Source organism: Dama dama, chromosome 26, assembly GCF_033118175.1.
Source record: "Dama dama isolate Ldn47 chromosome 26, ASM3311817v1, whole genome shotgun sequence".
NCBI classification, from domain to species: Eukaryota; Metazoa; Chordata; class Mammalia; order Artiodactyla; family Cervidae; genus Dama; species Dama dama.
The window spans coordinates 49,829,720-49,834,741 of record NC_083706.1 but is presented as its reverse complement, the minus strand read 5'-3'; the positions used below and the strand labels follow the sequence as shown (position 1 = coordinate 49,834,741).

General features: G+C 47.3%; 1 pseudogene; it reads left to right on the top strand.

Annotated features, from left to right (window-relative positions):
* Positions 1-1,414: 1,414 nt before the first annotated feature.
* Positions 1,415-1,870, top strand: LOC133047189 (small ribosomal subunit protein uS11-like; annotated as a pseudogene).
* The last annotated feature ends 3,152 nt before the right edge of the window (positions 1,871-5,022 follow it).

Genomic DNA, 5,022 nt, shown 5'->3' with positions numbered 1-5,022 from the left:
ACTTTCATTTTCTTCACATCAAGTAATTACTCTCTGGAAACATCTTGATGATTAAACTAGTCTTTATCATTTTTTTCAAAATCATTTTCTCATTCAAAGTCTCAACTATCCTACTCATGATGAAATGCAAATTAAGGACTTCCCTGATGGTCCAGCAGTTAAGAATCTGCCTGCCAGTGCAGGGGACACAGGTTCCATCCCTGATCTGGGACGATTCCACATGCCGAGGGGCAACTAAGCTCTTGTACCACAACTACTGAGCCCACACTCTAGAGCCCGCAGTTACTGACCCTAGGGCTTGTGCTCCATAGCAAGAGGAGCCACTGGAATGAGAAACCCCCGCACACCACAATGAGGAGTAGCCCCCACTAGCGGCGACTGGAGAAACCTATGCCCAGCAATGAAGAACCACTGCAGCCAAAAACAAACAAATAAATATTAAAAAGAAAATGAAGATCCCCCATGCTGTTAATTTCCAAATTCACACATCTAGTCCTGACTTCTCCCCTAAGACCCAGACTTGCAGATTCAAGAGTTTCCTTGATTGCTCCATAGGTGCAACTCAAGGGCATCTCAAGTTGAACATGCTCCAAATACAGCTACTGATTTTTACTCCAAACCTGATCCTTCTCTTAACTTTTCCATCTCGTGAATGGCCGCACTATCTTCCTAGTTTTGTCATCTGAAATTCTAGAAGGCACTCTTGATGGCTCTCTTGCTCTCACTCTCCGTAAGTCTTGTGGGTAGATTTACAAAATCGTCCCTCTTTTCCCCCATTCATTGTCCAAGAATTGCAGCAGCCTTTCTCCTATCTGGACACTGCAGGAGCCCCAAAGAACCCCTCACTTCTTCCTGTGCCCCTGCCCACTGTGTCCCCCTAAAAGGTAATTGAAATCCCAACCCCTGGAAATTTTAAATGTGCCCTTATTTAGAAATAGGATCTTTGCAGTTGCAACCAAGTGAAAATGAAATCATTAGGGTTAGCCCTAATCCTATCTGGCTGGCATCCTTGAGAGCAGAAGAGACATGGAAACACACACACAGGGAAGACGGCCATGTGAGGATGGAGGCAGAGACTGTGATGATGCTGCCATGAACCCAGGACTGATACTGACTCAGTTCTTGCCCTTCCCCAGTCAATAGAAATTGACTAGAGGTGGTGGCTCAGTGGTAAAGAACCCACCTGCCCATGCAGGAGACCCAGGTTCAACCCCTGGTCCAGGAAGATCCCTTGGAGAAGGAAATGGCAACCCACTCCAGTAACCTTGCCTGGGAAATCCTTATGGACAGAGGAGTCTGGTGGGCTACCGTCCATGGGGTGTCAAAGAATCAGACATGACTTAGTGACTAAACAACAACAACAAGAGGCCAGACAAGAAATTTAGGCTCTCTTTCTGGTGAGGGAGTCTGGAGAAGACACGCAGAAATGACACCTCGCAAGGGGAAAGAAAAGAAGGAAGAACAGGTCATCAGCCTCAGCCCTCAGGTGGCTGAAGGAGAAAACGTATTTGGTGTGTGCTACACCTTTGCTTGCTTCAGTGACACTTATGTCCATGTCACTGATCTTTCTGGCAAGGAAACCATCTGTCGTGTAACTGGTGGGATGAAGCGATGACCGAGATGGTCCTCGTCACATGCTGCCACTTTGGCTGCCCAGGGTGTAGCCCTGAGATGCAAGGAGCTGGGCATCATTGCCCTTCACATCAAACTCCGGGCCACAGGAGGAAATAGGACCAAGACTCCTGGGCCAGGGGCCCAGGCAGCGCTCGGAGCCCTTGCCCGCTCAGGGGTGGAGGTTGGGCGGATAGAGGATGTTACACCCAATCCCTCTCCCGCGAGAAGGGGGGATCACTGTGGTCGCTATCTGTGAACTGGACACCTCAAGTTATTGTTTTCTGTTAATAAATTGCCTTGATGTTAAAAAAAAAAAAAAAAGAAAAAAATTCAGGCAAGGGTTTATTGGGGCTCCTGAGCTGGCTGCAAGAGGGAGCAAAAACAAGTAACAGGCTTCCTTGCTCCCTCCCATGGGATGGGGGAGGGCAAGCTTGCTCCTTTATATTGTGCCTTATATAGGGTGAGGGTAGGGGTGTGTTTAGGGTCAGGCTGGAGGGGTGGCCTAGGTGGTCTGCCCACCCCTTTGTGGTGTTGAGTGCAGGGGACATGTGTGGTACCCTGCTTTCGTTCCCAACACCCAGTTTTGTGCTTCCAGCTCCTCAGAAATGGCAGCTGGATTTTTTGGTAACTTTTGGTCCAGAATTTGCCCTAACTGGGCATGCATACAGTTATTTTTAGTCCCTTATAGTTTCTTTGTATTCTGTAGTTAGAGGAGAGGCGTGTCCAGGTGCAAGCTTTGCAACACTGCAGCAAAGGGGCCCAGGTCCCAGTCTGTCTCTGGACCCCATGGGACCACCAGGAGCTGGAGGAAGCAAGGAAGCCTTTTCCCCTAGAGACTTTGGAGGGAACAAGACCTCTCAACTCCTTGATTTTGCCCTTCTGGCCTCCAGAACTGGGAGATAATAGATTTCTGTTGTTTTAACCCTCCCCACCTCCCCCCAGTTTGTGGTGCTTTGTTACAGCATCCTGTAGAAACTAATACACAGCCTATAACCGCTGTTTTTGCACAACGGCCAGAGGGATTTTTGCAACTTCTTTCAGATCGTAGCCTTTCTCGGCATAAAAACCTACTGATTTTCCTCGGAATTTAGAATGTAATTCAAGCTCTTTTCCAGGCCTAGTGAGACCTTATGCATCAGGGCCTGATGGTTTATGGGCTCACCTCCTCCTCCTCTCCGCCCCCCACCCCGTTCCTTCTGTTTGTATCTGGAACATGTTTTTCTGGCTCTTTCCATTCGCTGGGCCCATGGCTCTGAGGGATGAGCTGGAGTCACTAACCTCGCCCTGAGTATTGCCCCGTTTCATTTCCTCCAGATCACACATCCCAGTGTGGCATCTCTGTTCTAGTTCGTCACTGGTCCCCGTCCCTCCGTGGTGAAGGTTGTGAGGTCTGAGCTTGGCTGTGCTGTAATGTTCTGGGTCCAGAAAAGTGCTGGGTATGGCTAGGAGCTTCATATATATTTGGCGAGTGAATGTATGATATATGCAAACGTAAGATGTGTTTTGCTTGAAACTTGATTTCCAGTAAATAAAAATACACCTTCTATTTATTGGGCTTCCCTGGTGGCTCAGAGGGTAAAGCATCTGCCTGCAATGCGGGAGACCAGGATTCGATCCCTGGGTTGTGAAGATGCCCTGGAGAAGGAACTGGCAACCCACTCCAAGTATTCTTGCCTGGAGAATCCCATGGATGGAGGAGCCTTGTAGGCTACAGTCCAAGGGGTTGCAAAGAGTCGGAAACAACAGAGCTACTTCACTTTCTTTCTTTCTTTTTCTATTTACTGAATGTTTTCTTTTTGGCTGCACTGGGTCTTCACTGTGGCGTGTATGCTGGCTTTCTCTAGTTGCAACACGTGGGCTTAGTTCCCTGCCCAGGAATTGAACCCATGTTTCCTGCATTGGAAGGCAGATCCTTAACGATTGGACCACCAGGGAAGTCCATGTATTTACTGAATTCATCGACATTTTCTTAAGTGCATTTGCATAAGTGCAACGCACACTTTTCCTCAATTAACCTCCCTTGTTTCTTAATCTAGAAAGAGCAGTCTAGCCTCAGCCAAACAGAGGCCCGGAGAATCTCGACATGCCTGACGACTGAGCAGTCACCTGTCGGCATGAAACCAGAGCGTCTTGGCCTGCGTGAGGCTCTTCTCACCCTTCTCAAGGGTCATCCCGTATGACTCCAAGGTGAACTGCTGTTCCATCAAGCCATCGTGACAAAGTGTAATGGTTGGTGCATCTAGGTGATGGGGTAGGGGTAGTCATTGTGGCATTCTGTCGTCTTACTCTAGGTTTGAAAATTTTCAAAATAAAAAGTTGGGAAAAAAAGAAATCACAGAAAATGCTGCTTGATTTCAAATGGTCTTCAGAAAAACTCTGTGTTGTAAGACTGAAGGACAAACAGCCTGATTGGATCAGAAAATTGACTGAAAAATATCTGGTTCGTTTCGGAGTATAATGCATCTGATGACCAATATGTCTATTTTATGTATTTTTAAGATCAGTCAGGGGCTTCCTCGGTGGCTCAGTGGTAAAGAATCCACCTGCAATGCAGGAGATGCAGGAGACCTGGGTTCTATCCCTGGGTCGGGAAGATCCCCTGGAGGAGGGCATAGCAACCCACTCCAGGATTCTTGCCTGGGGAATCCCATGGACAGAGAAGCCTGGTGAGCTACAGTCCATAGGGTCACAAAGAGTCAGACATGACTGAAGTGACTGAGCATACACAGGCAAGGTCAGTCAGGCCTTTGCAACAAATCAGGGCACAATTAGCATGCCACGGTAGGTCTTATTTCTGCGGTGGAATCTCGAGTTGTAGTTCTCGTGCGTGAATGGCGTTCTGTGCTGTCCCCCAGGGACCCTCACCCATCAGAGCCTTTCACAGAGGGACCAGCTTCTGGGGGACTTCAGGTGTGTTTCTAGCTGCTTTTCCTGGAACTGTGTCAGCTGACCCAAGACCTGTGGGTCAGGACTTCTCTGTGTTTAAGCTCTGTCCCACTTTCAGGAAGCTATCAGGCCTTTGATTCTCTTTGGAGAACTGAAACGAAGAGTCAACTTCTAGAATGCCATTGTGGAACACAGCAAAAACAGTTCTAAGAGGGAAGTTAATCAGACTTGTGGTTGCCAAGGGGATGGGGGAGGAAGAGGGTTGGATTGGGAGTTTGGGGGTTAGCAGATGCAAACTATTATATACAGGATGGATAAACAACAAGGTCCTACTGTATACCACAGGGAACTCGAGTCAATATCCTATGATAAACCACAAAGTAAAAGATTATAAAAGAGAATGTATATATGTGTATAACTGAATCATGTTGCAGTACAGCAGAAATTAACACAACATTGTAAATCAACTATACTTCAATAAAGTAAATCTAAAAAATAAAAGAAAGAGGAAATTCATCAGGA